The sequence below is a fragment of the Oncorhynchus masou genome, chromosome 30, assembly GCF_036934945.1.
Source record: "Oncorhynchus masou masou isolate Uvic2021 chromosome 30, UVic_Omas_1.1, whole genome shotgun sequence".
NCBI classification, from domain to species: domain Eukaryota; kingdom Metazoa; phylum Chordata; class Actinopteri; order Salmoniformes; family Salmonidae; genus Oncorhynchus; species Oncorhynchus masou.
In genome coordinates this window covers 63,405,346-63,420,027 of record NC_088241.1, presented here as the reverse complement: position 1 = coordinate 63,420,027, position 14,682 = coordinate 63,405,346, and the positions used below count along the sequence as shown (strand labels likewise).

The 14,682-nt window shown below is 41.9% G+C and overlaps 1 pseudogene; it reads right to left on the bottom strand.

Moving 5' to 3' along the window:
• LOC135522933 (TGF-beta receptor type-1-like) overlaps positions 1–4,701 on the bottom strand; it is a 95,045-nt pseudogene extending 90,344 nt beyond the window's left edge.
• Positions 4,702–14,682: the final 9,981 nt, after the last annotated feature.

Sequence of the window (14,682 nt, the reverse complement as noted above, 5' to 3'; positions counted from 1 at the left end):
AACCAAATAGATGTTGCCAAGCGCACAACACACTGAACAGGACACACATTTCTCCGTTAGACTGGCTAATTCACACCGGAGATCACTGTAGGATAAAACCAGAAAAGACTAATGAAAGTTTAAGAAACCATGAGACAAAACAATCCTGCTATAACACTGGCAGATGTGGGGGGGGGGGGACAATCTCAGCAGCACATTTATATGTCGGGAGGATTTTTCCTATCAGCGCAGAGGCAGATAAATCCGATACACATTGAACTACTCAGTGCGGTGGAGCTACTGTGCCGTGTGGTTATGTACACAAGTTGACGGTGTCAAAAAAATTGCACATGTCAGGGGAGTGTTCAAAAGCACCGACTCAAGTGGGCTGTATACTGTTACGTAAAATGATCCCCCCCCAGTCCAAAAAAAAAAAAGCGAGTTCATTGCAGGTAGGCTATTCAAAGCATGTGTCAGCTGAGGTGATTGGAAGGTCTGAAGAGGCGGCCAACCCCAGTCATCTCAGTGCGGGGGGGGGGGGCTCAACACACACACCTCAATGCAGGAAAGTAGTTCCGGCTGTATGTGCACGTCATTCCATCATGATGGCCAGGAGTTTTATGGGCTAGATGGGTCAAGTTCATACTAATAGGGGAGGGGCAGAGGTACAGTTTTTTTGTTTTGCCCTTGAGAAAGGCACTTAGCCAAAATTGCTTCTGGAAATATCCTCCAGATAAAAGGATAATGACAAAAGCAATTCACCCGGTGGCTTTAATAGGAGTGTCTGTAGAGCATTTGGGGGACAGGAAGTCAGCGACTGTTTGAAACAGATTGGAAATAGTCAAGGACTACCTGTTTTGCAATGTAACAGAAGAGAATGATCAATGTTCTCCTTCCCTGGCAGCATTCTGTCTCTCCTTTCTTCAGCCCTTTTCACATGTACCATCAAATGGGTGTAATCATTCTACAGGGGTCCATGCAGCGTACGCTCAGACGGGTGTAATCATTCTACAGGGGTCCATGCAGCGTACGCTCAGACGGGTGTCGTCGCTCTGGCGGACGGGGGTCGTGTACGATCATTCACTTCCGGTAGTTTGCTTGAATGATGAGTTGCCATTCCTTCACCTCAGTAGAACATCTTTGGTCTGACAGACGTTTATGTGACACCCAGAATGCATTGTATAATGTCAAAAAACATGGCGCCACACAGAGCTGGCAAACAGCATATCATTAGCTCATTGTAAATCAGTACAACCTTCAAAACTGTATTTTACACACGTGTCCATTACAATAATCTATGCAATAATCAGAATACATTTGATGTCACCAGTACTTGAAAACATGTGAATTAAACTATAAATTCCAGACAGAAAATGTACCAGTTCGTGCAAGACTGCGTAAATGTCTGCATACTTGATCTGCGGAAAAACTAGGAAGTACTTGGGCTCTCCTCAAAGAGAGAAGTTTGTCAGACTCAGCAATGCCTCCAAAATAAAATTGTCCTCAACACGGAAATGGGCTACCTCTATGTGAATTAAGGAGAAGGGCGGAACACACCTCAATTTACAACTGTCGTTCGGAAATAAAACTTGTTCCGAAAATAATTTGAAATTGACAAGACGAAACATTGCCTATAGATAATTATCAGGCAGCATGTGTTCACTGCACTGTTGCGTAACAAATCACATATTAGAACAGTGAGTGCATTCTGACATCACGTTTATAAAACAACTCACGCTGAGGAGACCGTTACAGATATTTGGAACTCATGTGAAAAGTTTTATTTTTATTTTTTTTATAATAATTTTAAAACTCGTAGCAGCAGAATTCTCGATCCCGGGTAAAAGACGGGGGCCGTCTGAATGCATCACTACCCCTGAATCCAATCACAGCCGGGCACAAATACAACTTCTCAAATTAGTTGTGGTTCCTTATTCCAAGGACAAGAGGCAGTTTGGGGGTCAGTCACTGAAATGTTTCACATTCCTCTGACCAAAAGGCAAAATTACTGTATTGACCATAGCAAACACCCCTTTATGACTAGTTGGGGGAGGGGTTATGGAATGTGACTGAATTCAAAAGTCTTGCTCTGCACTGTGCTGCTGCGGCCTGGAGTTTATCCCTCTTTCTGATTCTGAGTCGACACGGCAGCACAGGTGCTTAAAGCTTTTGATGTGGTCTTATCGTGACATGGAGATAAGACACTTAAACTAAGCTGCACATATTTTTTTATTTCCCTGATTAACATGCTCTGTTTACTTGCAGTATGCGGGGAGCAAGCAACGCAAGTTTTGAGCAGATCGCAAATTAAAGGGGGCTCTGAGCCGGGCACACAGGATTGTTGAACACCACGGGAGCTGGACGCTGGACAGTAATGAGGTTTGCAAAAGGTCACTGGAGGACGCAAAGGTCAAACACCAGCTGTCTGAACAGATGTGAAATGAACTGCTATTGTCACCAAATGCCCCATCCAACGCAGCTAAAGGTGATGGAATTTTTTTAGAGAGTCCGTTTAGAGAGAAGCACCACGATGAAGCCTAAACAGCATTGGTAGGAGGTCCAATCTAACTGACAATTGTCCGATTTCAGAGGGAAGTGTGTCATGCATGTTACCGACTGCATGGTGAGCACTACTATCACCAACGAGCTGACATAAGGACACGTAACGTGTGTTCGCGTCAACTATTTCATATCTAAGTATCTTGACGTTGTGCATCATTTACGACAGCGGTGATAGCATCAAATATTCTTGGGGAGGTAAACTGGGGATGTACAGATTCACCCCCCTATTTTACACACAACAGCTTCCCAGAAATGCATAGATCACCTAGATGCTAAGCTTCTTATTGGTGTAAAAATAAGTCAATGTAATCCAAAAAAAATAGTCCAGCACCTTCAATATGAGAAAGTGGTCTGCTCCTTTATCCGTAGGATTATATGCATCAAGCATATGGATTTCTTTCTAATGCAAATTACACCCGGCCTCGTTTAAGCTCCCACGTCACCGAAAGCATGTCAATCGTATTTCAAAAACGGACAACAAAAAAAAAATACTCTCTGCAGGTCAACATAACAATTTGAGTTTTATTTAATAACATTCTTTTTAAAAAAAGGACACTGGTTAAAACGTATGGGAACGGTTCCCTTTACGTGATCAAAATACAAGCGCTGTGAGCTGGGACTGTAGTCATCATGTTTCCATCGACTCTCCGTCCACACAAAGGAATATCATAAGGTTCCAAACCAGCAGAATTACTCTATATTCTAGTTAATAATTAAGTTAGTTTGTGGTAATCACAGGCTGACCGTATTCAAAAATATATTTTTTGTGTGTTTAATTAAACAATAATGGCATTTAGGATGAAGGGAATCGAGGTTCGTGAAACGTGTGAATGCACATTGTCAGCCACATAGCTGTTATGGAATGTACAATAATCGACATTAGGAATTTAGAAAGCATAGAAAGGGGGGGTCCAAGTCCTTGTTATGGGGTTGTATCACGATGTTCAATTGCATGGATAAAATGTTGAACGAGAACTTTAAGCTGCCCAGCTCTACACTTTAGTAGCAGTTCCTGCACAATTTCGAGCAAAATTCATCAAACTGATAAAACGACTAGTCAGTTACATAATACTTACTTGGTCAATGGCTGACAATTAGCTCACATTACTATTTCGGGGGTGTCGGAGTAACCTCTGAGCCACAATGTTACCAGCAATCCGTGTGTCAAGGAAATATTGGCTATTTTGAAAATCACCACGAGTGAGATGCAGTTTGTCTTGCCAGTTCAGCTCGTACAATGACTTTGAACATCCCCTCAAGATCAGTCACTAGCGAACGTTAGTTTTGCCGTTTAACTTTTGTCAACGGCGTTAAAACCTTGTTTTACAACAAACAAACAAAAAGCATGAGTGACGAGCAACTGCATACTGTAGCAACAACAACAAAAAGACTAGCTAAAATAGGTTAATTATAACCAACGGTATAGCTATTACGGTGTCAAGTTCAACTAAACCAATCTCTTTCGATTGAATAAGTATTTGCTAGTTAACTAAAGGGGAATCCTCCCTCAAAATAGACAGCCAACCGGAGCAGTTTGTTTATTAACAGTGACTATTTAGCTACACGAACAAAAACGCAAAAACACAACCATTGCCTGGACATTTCTGCCATGAGGTTTTCATCTAACTCCTCGGTCAGTGTCCAGCACGAGAAATGAACGATTAAGACCAATAAACAAAACAAACACAAACAAATGTGAGGGATACAAACTAAAGTCTTTGCTCAACTGAGAAATAACAAGTTACTAGTTAAGTCAGTCAAAGCTCGAAAACATCATGTTTACAAATGACTTCGCGCATTGATCTTGGTCTAAAGCCAAAGTCCTCAACAACAAAAAAAAGCTATTTTTCTCTCGCAAGACGTTCCCCTCAACAATAAACATCGGCTCTGACAGCGCCGCTTTGCTCCGAGTCTGACCTGCGCCATCTTTGAGAAGTCTCTTTAGGCTGCCGCTTCTTGAAAACAAAGAGCAAACAACCGACGCCCCGAAATCAACTTCGTGTCCACAACCTATTAAAATAACAACGTACAAATTAAATTAAAAAATCCAAAACATAACCTCACTCACTTACCATAATTTTCTTGAATCATAGTCCCAAAGAACAGGACTATTAACACGAGAGAATAGGGTACTGCATCCATCGTAGTTGAGACTTACTCCAGACTGACTGTCTCAACTTCTCTCGCTAGTCCATGGTTGAGGGAAACCCGTCTGATTGGCTGGTACCGCTGGTACCAAACCCCGCCCAGACCAAGCAAGCCTTCTCGTGCCGCTGTAAACATTTCCTGACAGTTTACATACTTATCCATTTGTTCATCTCAATTGTCAGTAGAAACCACTTTTTTTTAAAGAAAGTCAGCCGTGTCAGCTGAAAAAAAAGGCAGCAAATTAAACTAAATGAACTGTTAAAGCTGCAAGACAATGCTCCGCTGATTGCAAAGTGTAGCAGTGGTTTAAGGATTCACTCCATGGTGCTGAAAAGAAAGCTCTGCTGTTGGGACAGCTTTTATGTAGGCCTGAACAGTTTGTGGGCACCGTTTGTCACCGTTATAATGGAATTAATTTATTGTTTAGTATTGTGTTGTGGCTTTGCTGGCATGCATCTAAAACGTTATTATTTTTTTGCCTCACAAGGATTTACATGCTAAAATTGCCACTGAACTTTTACAAGCCTATTTACAGCTTGCTTGTCTTAATTGGCAAAATGCACTTACATTTGAGTGATTTAGCAGACGCTCTTATCCAGAGCAACTTGCAGTAGTGAGTGCATACATTTCCATACTGGTCCCACGTGGGTATTGAACCCACAACCCTAGCGTTGCAAGCTCCTCCTCCCCGAGGGGGAGGAATAATGGTCTGGGGCTGTTTTTCATGGTTCGGGCCCCTTAGTTCCAGGGAAGGGAAGTCTTAAAGCTAGAGAATACAATGATATTTGAGACAATTTTGTGCTTCCAACTTTGAGGCAACAGTTTGGGATAGGCCCTATCCTGTTTCAGCATGACAATGCCCCCGTTCACTAAGCGAGATCCATACAGAAATGGTTTGTCAAGATCAGCATGGAAGAACTTGACTGGTCTGCACAGAGCCCTGACCTCAACCCCATCGAACACCTTTGAGATTAATTGGAATGTCGATTGCGAGCCAGGACTAATTGCCCAAAATAATTTTGCTATATGATTTAGAGTTTTAAGACCCCGTGAAGTATCAAAAAATATATATTAAAAAATGATTTGATAAAAACATATTTTTGGCCTTAATGCTATTAGCCCATACAAACGCATGTAACAACAGATTCACAACATGGAATAACAGATAGTCCCCCCCCAAAAAAATCTAAAGGAACTTGTTCTGAAGTGTCTGTCCTATATCTGATTTTTGGGGGGACATGTATTAAACCATTGTCATTATATCCTATTTTTAGGTCACATTGATATTTTCTATAGCAAATGAAGGAACAAGCAGCTTTGGCTTTATTTATTCTTGCTCACAGTTTACACAAACTGAAGAAATGCAGAATTTACATAGTCAAACATTGCATAAAAAATAGCAAGATAGAACACTTAGAATACAGAACACATGGCAAACATATTATAAGCACTTAGAATACAGAACACATGGTTAACATAGTACAAACACTTAGAATACATAACACATGGCCAACATTATACAAACACTTAGAATACAGAACACATGGCCAACATAATACAAACACTTAGAATACAGAACACATGGCCAACATAATACAAACAATTAGAATACATAACACATGGCCAACATTATACAAACACTTAGAATACAGAACACATGGCCAACATTATACAAACACTTAGAATACAGAACACATGGCCAATATAATACAAACAATTAGAATACAGAACACATGGCTAACATAATACAAACACTTAGAATACAGAACACATGGCCAATATAATACAAACAATTAGAATACAGAACACATGGCCAACATAATACAAACACTTAGAATATAGAACACATGGCCAACATAATACAAACACTTAGAATACATAATGGACTACAGTCTTCTCTTGATGGTCAAAATGTATTGTGTAAAAAATATGAATAGCCATAAATCATTTAGCAGACGCTAAATGATTTAAGAGCTACAGCGAGCTCTTTCGCCAATATTCTGGAATAATTTTCAGCACGAGACTGCTCCTGTAAAGACACAGTTTAAAGCAATGATGTCGCTCTTGTTGCGGCCGATTCCCTGATCCATCTCTACGCAGACGACACCATTCTGTATACTTCTGGCCCTTCCTTGGATACTGTGCTAACTAACCTCCAAACGAGCTTCAATGCCATACAACACTCCTTCCGTGGCCTCCAACTGCTCTTAAACGCTAGTAAAACCAAACGCATGCTTTTCAACCGTTCGCTGCCCGCACCCACCCGCCTGCCCGACTAGCATCACCACCCCGGACGGTTCCGACCTAGAATATGTGGACAACTATAAATACCTAGGTGTCTGGCTAGACTGTAAACTCTCCTTCCAGACTCATAATAAACATCTACAATCCAAAATCAAATCTAGAATCATCTTTCTATTTTGAAAACAAAGCCTCCTTCACTCACACCGCCAAACTTACCCTAGTAAAACTGACTATCCTACCGATCCTCGACTTCGGTGATGTCATCTACAAAATAGTTTCCAACACTCTACTCAGCAAACTGGATGCAGTCTATCACAGTGCCATCTGTTTTGTTACCAAATCATCTTATACCACCCACCACTACGACCTGTATGCTCTAGTCGGCTGGCCCTCGCTACATATTCGTAACTCTGTGTTTTTGTCTGTGTCACACTGCTTTGCTTTATCTTGGTCCGGTCGCAGTTGCAAATGAGAACTTGTTCTCAACTAGCCGACCTGGTTAAATAAAGGTGAAATAAAAAAATAAAATAAAAATAATCCGTTCAATTTCAATTTGTAACAAGTGCACTGATTCGTACAATGTCCAAACACTCACAAGTTTAAGTTTCATTGTTATCAGGAAACTGGACCTAGATTTGCAAAACTTACAATATGTTACAAATTAGCAAAACGTATGATATGTTACAAATTCCAATTTGTTGTGGCTAAATTTAGCTAGGTGGCTAATGCTAATGTTAGCTCGGCTAGGGGTTACATTTAGGGGTTAATACGGTTAGGGTTATGTTAGGAGTTAGATTAAGGATAGGGTCAGGGGAAGGGTTAATTACAATGGTTAGGGCTAGGTTTACACACACACACACACACACACACACTCACTCACTCACTCACTTACTCACTCACTCACTCACTCACTCACTCACTCACTCACTCACTCACTCACTCACTCACTCACTCACTCACTCACTCACTCTGCCCTTCTGCTACCCTCAACAGGATACTGTCCCTGACCTCCCCTCCAATACCTGTGGCTGGTGACAGAGATTGATGCTGGTCCATTGTTTGATCTTCATCTGTGTAATTTCCTGAATATTCAGTTTGCACACTCTGCAGTCCCACCAAACCCCCACAGATGCATTAATGAGTCCCCTCCTAAAAAAAAAAAAAACGAAGTGGGAATCAACGTGAAAACGTTGCTCTGTGGATATTGCGACAGCCGGCAGGCCAGTGTTTGCTCAACAGAGAGAGAGTAGAGTGGACTATGCCCCTCTTGGAGTCATCTACCCAGAAACAGCCCAGGCTCTGGTGGTGGTGATGGAGGAGTGCCAGCGCAGGCCGGGAATGGTTGGGTGTCCTTTATCTGTCATTCCTATTTTTGGTGGGGTGACCTGGTCCCCAAAAAATCCCCTCTATACACCACCATTAGGATCTTGGCCACTGTGGCGTCTTGTCCCCTTCGGGACAGAGCAGAAGGCTGAGGAGAGTTTACAGATGCTACGCTGTGTCAGACTAGCACGACAGCCCCCAGACAAGATGTTGACTTTTGACAATTGTGTCATTTCACTCTGGAGGGCGTGGCCCATTCCGATGGTCCTGAATACGTTTTCTCCCTCCCACCTGGTCTTGTCTGTAAGGCTGAGCTTAAACCGTAAATCTGATCCGAGATCAGAACCAGGACATATGGTCAAATTATGTATAATATGTCACTTTATAATTTTCAGTTCTTATTGTTCTGAAGTAGCTCCCTTCCAATACAGTTTTGCACCATTTTGGGGTACAACGTATTTGCCAGGCAATGAGCTCGACTATCACACTTACAGTAGCCTATGTTCAGCCAACCTGGTTGGCTTAGTAATCTGGATGAGTAAAGGTCGCAGACGAAAACCTTGACGTTATGTCAAAGTGAAGATGACATAATGTTCTAAACATATTTTGTAATGTCTGAAACGATGGCAACTAACAAATCAGTCCACTGAACCATAGTCATTTCCATCATGTATGTTCAACTCCCAAAAAAACCAGACTGTTTCTGTTTAAATGTAAAGGATTTAAGTAGGGCAAGTGAAAAAATATTTTATCTTCAGGGAGTGACTTGCTCTCGAGTGCACTTGTTCAGTGAATTACATAGTACTGGAAAGATAACAGAATATCTGTACTAATTAGAAGAAGAAGAAGAAGAAGAAAAAAGAGAAAAGTTAAAGCTCCTGAATATCTCTACAAGTCTTGTCCTTCATGTTGACCACTACACGTTTCTCCAGAATTCCTTGTTGGAAAGAGTACAGGGAGGCACAAAAATGATTTAAACTTGAATCATTGGTGTTCGCCTTTGATGAAAAGTGGTGTGCATTCTTTGCCCCCCCAATAGGAAGCAGCTTATCTGCTGAAGTAGAACGAAGCTGAAAGCCCGCAGACCCCCCCCCCCCAACCATAATGCAGCTATATCAATACAAATACATCACAGCCACTTTGTGAACAATTGTTCAAGCAATACAATCCTAAAAATAACATTACACCAGCACAGTCACTTTGATATAATTCATGACAGGTTGCTGTCTTTATTTCCGCAAGACGTCGCTTGCTGCGAGGCCTTACAAAGTAGATCCTCTGTAGGTGTATATTTTTTTTTACGTCCCACAATGATACCTTCCTCCAATTTGCATATTCTTCCTATCCCTTTGCAGCCTTTTGATTTGTCTCCGAGTGACAGACTGGCTTTTTCGCCCATGTTTACAATCAGTTGAATTCTGTGCCTAACAATATTGGCACCGTGTGTGCTGCTACCATGTTGTACTGCTATTGTAACATGCTATGCTGCTGCCATGTTGTGTTGCTGCTATGTTGTGTTGCCACCATGTTGTGTTGCTACCATGTTGTGTTTCTTCCATGTTGTGCTGCTACCATGTTGTGCTGCTGCCGTGTTATGTTTCTACCATGTTGTTCTACTATCATGCTGTGTTGTTGTCATGTTGTGTTGCTGCCATGTTGTGCTGCTACCATGCTGTGTTGTTTTACCTGTTGTGCTGCTACCATGTTGTGTTGCTACAATGTTGTGTTGCTACCATGTTGTCCTGCTACCATGCTGTATTGTTGTCATGTTGTGCTGCTACCATATTGCTCTGTTGCCATGTTGTGTTGCTACCATGTTGTCATGCTACCATGCTGTGTTGTTGTCATGTTGTGCTGCTACCATGTTGTGTTGCTGTCATGTTGTTCTACTACCATGCTGTGTTGTTGTCATGTTGTGTTGTTAAGTTGTATTGATATCATGTTGTGTGTCATGTTGTGTTGCTGCCATGTTGTGTGGTCATGTTGTGTTGTTATGTTGTGTTGTTGTCATGTTGTGATGTGATTCTACTATGTTGTGTTGTCATGTTGTGTTGCTGCCATGTTGTGTTGTCATGTTGTGTTGCTGCCATGTTGTGTTGTCATTTTGTGTTGTTGTCATGTTGTGATGCTGTCATGTTGTGTTGTCATGTTGTGTTGTTGTCATGTTGTGATTTCATGTTGTGTTCTTGTCATGTTGTGATGTTGCCATGTTGTGTTGTTGTCATGTTGTGATGCTACCATGTTGTGTTGTCATGTTGTGTTGCTGCCATGTTGTGTTGTCATGTTGTGTTGCTGCCATGTTGTGTTGTCATGTTGTGTTGTTGTCATGTTGTGATGCTACCATGTTGTGTTGTCATGTTGTGTTGCTGCCATGTTGTGTTGTCACGTTGTGATGCTACCATGTTGTGATGCTACCATGCTGTGTTGTCATGTTGTGTTGTTGTCATGTTGTGATGCTGTCATGTTTTTTCATGTTGTGTCTCATGTTGTGTTGCTGCCATGTTGTGTTTTCATGTTGTGTTCTTGTCATGTTGTGATGTTGCCATGTTGTGTTGTCATGTTGTGTTGTTGTGATGTTGTGATGCTACCATGCTGTGTTGTCATGTTGTGTTGCTGCCATGTTGTGTTGTCACATTGTGATGCTACCATGTTGTGTTGCTGCCATGTTGTGATGCTACTATGTTGTGTTGTTAAGTTGTATTGATATCATGTTGTGTTGCTGCCATGTTGTGTTGTCATGTTGTGTTGTTATGTTGTGTTGTTGTCATGTTGTGATGCTACTATGTTGTGTTGTCATGTTGTGTTGTTTCCACGTTGTGTTGCTACCATGTTTTGTTGTCATGTTGTGTTGCCATGTTGTGCTGTTGTCATGTTGTGATGCTACTATGTTGTGTTGTCATGTTGTGTTGCTGCCATGTTGTGTTTCTGCCATGTTGTCTTGTCGTGTTGTCTTGTCGCATTGTCATGTTGTGTTGTACCATGTTGTTGCTGCCATTTTGTGTTTCTGCCATGTTGTGTTGTTGTCATGTCATGTTGTCATGTTGTGATGCTACTATGTTGTGTTGTCATGTTGTATTGTTGCCATGTTGTCATGTTGTGTTGCTACCATGTTTTTCCTGCCATGTTGTGTTGCTACCACGTTCTTTCTGCCATGTTGTTTCTGCCATGTTGTGTTGTCATGTTGTGTTGCTATGTTGTGTTTTCATATTGTGTTGCTACCATGTTGTTTCTGCCATGTTGTGTTACTACCATGTTGTGTTGTTACCATGTTGTGTTGTCCTGTTGTGTTGCTACCATGTTGTTTCTGCCATGTTGTGTTGCTACCATGTTGTGTTTTCGTGTTGTCATATTGTGTTGCTGCCATGTTGTCTTGTCGTGTTGTCATGTTGTGTTGCTACCATGTTGTTGCTGCCATTTTGTGTTTCTACCATGTTGTGTTGTCATGTTGTGATGCTACCGTGTTGTTTCTGCCAATTTGTTTTTCTATCATGTTGTGTTGCTACCATGTTGTGTTTTCGTGTTGTCATGTTGTGTTGCTACCATGTTGTTGCTGCCATTTTGTGTTTCTACCATGTTGTTTCTGTGTTGTGTTGTGTTTCTGCCATGTTGTTTTTCTACCATGTTGTGTTGATACCATGTTGTTTTTGCTATGTTGTGTTGCTACCATGTTGTTTGTGCCATGTTGTGTTGCTACCATGTTGTTTCTGCCATATTGTTTCTGCCATGTTGTGTTGTCATGTTGTCATGTTGTGTTGCTACCATGTCGTGTTGTCATGTTGTGTTGCTACCATGTTGTTTCTGCCATGTTGTGTTTCTGCCATGTTGTTTCTGCCATGCTGTGTTGTCATGTTGTGTTTCTGCCATGTTGTGTTGTCATGTTGTGTTGCTACCATGTTGTGTTGTCATGTGTTGCTGCCTGGTTGTGTTGTCATGTTGTGTTGTCATGTTGTGTTGTTGTCATGTTGTGATGTGATGCTACTATGTTGTGTTGTCATGTGCTGCTACCATGTTGTGTTGTCATGTTGTGTTGCTACCATGTTGTGTTGTCGTGTTGTCATGTTGTGTTGCTACCATGTTGTTTTGCCATGTTGTGGTGCTACCATATTGTGTTGTCATGTTGTTTTGTTGTCATGCTACTATGTTGTGTTGTCATGTGGTGTTGTTGTCATGTTGTGTTGTTGTCATGTTGTGATGCTACTATGTTGTGTTGTCGTGTTGTGTTGCTACCATGTTGTGTTGTCATGTTGTGTTGCTACCATGTTGTGTTGTCATGTTGTGTTGCTGCCATGTTGTGTTTCTGCCATGTTGTCATGTCGTGTTGTCATGTTGTGCTGTCATGTTGTGTTGCTGCCATGTTGTGTTACTGCCATGTTGTCATGTCGTGTTGTCATGTTGTGCTGTCATGTTGTGTTGCTACCATGTTGTGTTGTCATGTTGTGTTGCTGCCATGTTGTGTTTCTGCCATGTTGTCTTGTCGTGTTGTCATGTCGTGTTGTCATGTCGTGTTGTCATGTTGTGTTGTCATGTTGTGTTTCTGCCATGTTGTCATGTCGTGTTGTCATGTTGTGCTGTCATGTTGTGTTGCTGCCATGTTGTCATGTTGTGTTGTCATGTTGTGTTTCTGCCATGTTGTCATGTCGTGTTGTCATGTTGTGTTTCTGCCATGTTGTCATGTCGTGTTGTCATGTTGTGCTGCCATGTTGTGTTGCTGCCATGTTGTCTTGTCGTGTTGTCATGTCGTGTTGTCATGTTGTGCTGTCATGTTGTGTTGCTGCCATGCTGCGATGTTGTCTTAGGTCTCTCTTTATGTAGTGCTGTGGTTTCTCTCCTGTCGTGATTGCGTGTCTTGTCCTATATTTGTATTTTTAGACCCAGCCCCCGTCCCCACAAGAGGCCTTTTGCCTTTTGGTAGGTGTTCATTATAAATGACAATTTGTTCTTAATTGATTTGCCTAGTTAAATAAAGATGAAATAAATAAATATGTTTTATCAGAGGGAGTAACCAAAGGCAGCAGCATTCTGTTGTGTCTACTTCTCTATTGAGGACACAGGAAATGGTTACTTCAATACGTTTGACTCACAATGGCAATCAAGCCGAGTAGATAACATCTCCCTTATCAGTGAGCAGCTCCCACGGCATGCTTTTGTTTTGGCTTCTCTTGAGAAACCATGTAACAGTTGGTTCGAAGAAACCTTGTAACTGTTGATTAGAAATGTCTCTCGAAAGTGCACTGGCCTCCACCAAAGTCTCTGTAGCTCGTGTCTGGTTCAGTTTGAAGTGGCTTCTTCTCCTTGGAAGGAAACCAACTGCACCACATGGCCATGCAAATGAGAGGAACAGATAGGTGGAGGGGCAAATTAGCCATGTGCTGAGTAAATCTGGCGGAGCACTGAAACCAGAGTCTCTCTCTCTCTCAGGGGCGTCATGCACCCCAAATATCTGAGGTGGCACAAGAATTTAGTATTTTTTCGGACACCTGAAAACAGCATTTTCCTGCAATTTTGAGCCATAATCCTCAAATAGTTTTACAGCTGCACCACTGAGAGCATATTGACTGGCTGCACCATCGCTTGGTATTGCAACTGCTTGGCATCCGACCGCAAGTCGATAGAGAGGGCAGTGGGGGCCGAGCTCCCTGCCATCCAGGTGGTGTCAGAGGAAGGCTCTAAAAATGGTCAAAGACTCCAGCCACCCAAGTCATAGACTGTTTTCTCTGCTATCGCACAGCATTTGGCACAGCATTTGGTACCGACGCACCAACTTTGGAACCAACAGGAAGGACCCTGAACAGCTTCTACTCCCAAACCATAAGACAAATAAATGGTCTGTATTGACACGCTTTTACAGAGTGCTTGGACTCATCACATGCTGCTGTTTATTATCTATCCTGTTGACTCGTCACATATGCAGCTGCTGCTGTTTATTATCTATCCTGTTGACTCATCACATACGCAGCTGCTGCTGTTTATTATCTATCCTGTTGACTCGTCACATACGCAGCTGCTGCTGTTTATTATCTATCCTGTTGACTCGTCACATACGTAGCTGCTGCTGTTTATTATCTATCCTGTTGACTCGTTACATACGCAGCTGCTGTTTATTATCTATCCTGTTGACTCGTCACATACGCAGCTGCTGCTGTTTATTATCTATCCTGTTGACTCGTTACATACGCAGCTGCTGCTGTTTATTATCTATACTGTTGACTCGTCACATACGCAGCTGCTGCTGTTTATTATCTATCCTGTTGACTCGTCACATACGCAGCTGCTGCTGTTTATTATCTATCCTGTTGACTCGTTACATACGCAGCTGCTGCTGTTTGTTATCTATCCTGTTGACTCGTTACATACGCAGCTGCTGCTGTTTATTATCTATCCTGTTGACTCGTTACATACGCAGCTGCTGCTGTTTATTATCTATCC